General features: G+C 44.3%; 1 pseudogene; it reads left to right on the top strand.

Annotated features, from left to right (window-relative positions):
- Positions 1-547: 547 nt before the first annotated feature.
- LOC115871643 lies at positions 548-935 on the top strand (annotated as a pseudogene).
- Positions 936-1,410: the final 475 nt, after the last annotated feature.

Raw genomic sequence — 1,410 nt, 5'->3', positions numbered from 1 at the left:
CTTTACACAATTGATGTGTGTATGGATTGCGATAACAGTTGTATGAGCCCCTAATAAAATGTTTAAAAATAAATAAATAAAATAAAATCTTAAAACAAAAAAAAAGGCTGCAGAAACTGGTGAAATCACTTCAGATGGAAGGCCACAGCTCAAATCCAAGAATCAGATGTCAAGCAAAGGCAAGCCAGATGCTCGATCCAGAGCCAGAAACGAACATGGCCCCAAGTCAAAGCAGGTCTCCTTGCTTCTGCACATACTCAGTCAGGAAAGGGGGGTGGCAAGTAACAAAATGAATGGCTTTACTAGAGGTGTACTTTTGTCTTCTACAAACCATACCCCCTAGGAAAAAAAGAGTGGCAACCCTCTAGTAAAGTGGGGACTCAAAATATATACCACCCTAAGCCTGTCTCCAACCCTGGCGGTGTAGTGGTTATGTGTTGGGCTACTAACCACAAGGTCAGCAGTTCAAAACCACCAGCTGTTCCTCCCTCGGGAGAAAGAGGAGGCTTTCTACTCCCATCAAGAGTTACCATCTCAAGTTCTGAAGATGCCGCTCAAAGGAAAACCTGGTACTGGAAACGGTGGAAATTGGGGGGCAGCCTCTGGGAGTGACAGTGCTGGCAAGCAGACTCCTGGTCCCAAAGGTGGTGTCAAGCCAATGAAGGTCAGACACATTCTATGCAAAAAACACAGCAGAATTTTGGAAGGCATCCAAAAGTTGAAATCTGGAATGCGATTCAATGTGGATTCTGCGCAATATAGTGAAGATAAAGCCAGGCCCGGGCCAACTTGGGTTAAATGGCCAGAGAGTGGGTCCGTGGTAGCACCACTGAAGATGCAACATTTGCCTGGCCCGTAAGAGGATTGTGTATTCAGACCTTCCAGTTAAGACAGAATTTGGTTATCATATTATTATGATTGATGGGAGAAAATAAAATCACGTCGAAAATTGAAAGAAAAAATTAAAGTTACCATCTCAGAAACTCAGAAACAGTTCTCCCCTACCCTCTAGGATCGCTATAAGCCAGCATCAGACTCATGGCAGTGGGTGAAGATTGTCTCGTGAGCACAGTAAACAGCGAGGCGTCGAGTTTGATATTGATAGTATATCACAAAATGGAAAACTAGAGCGAGAAGGGTCACAGTAAGTAATCAACTACATCTCAGAGATGGACTCTAAATTCCAGTGGGATAAAATTCAAGATGTGCTATGTCGACTTTTGTGGATTTGCTTTCATTTTATTCCATTCCAAACTGAGGTTACACATGAGCAGCTGGTGACCTGCCCCCCCATCAGCCACTGACATTGCTCCGACTTTGAGCTTCTCCATCTCCCTTTCCCCACATGTAGTCAATTTGACTCCTGTGCAATCCACCTGGTGAATGCCACACGCACAGTCACCATGTATG

This window comes from Echinops telfairi, unplaced genomic scaffold (assembly GCF_000313985.2).
Source record: "Echinops telfairi isolate 266 unplaced genomic scaffold, ASM31398v2 ScPeMD7_7400;HRSCAF=8409, whole genome shotgun sequence".
Classification (NCBI taxonomy): domain Eukaryota; kingdom Metazoa; phylum Chordata; class Mammalia; order Afrosoricida; family Tenrecidae; genus Echinops; species Echinops telfairi.
The sequence above is the reverse complement of the archived record's forward strand: the minus strand, read 5'-3'. Positions and strand labels throughout refer to the sequence as shown.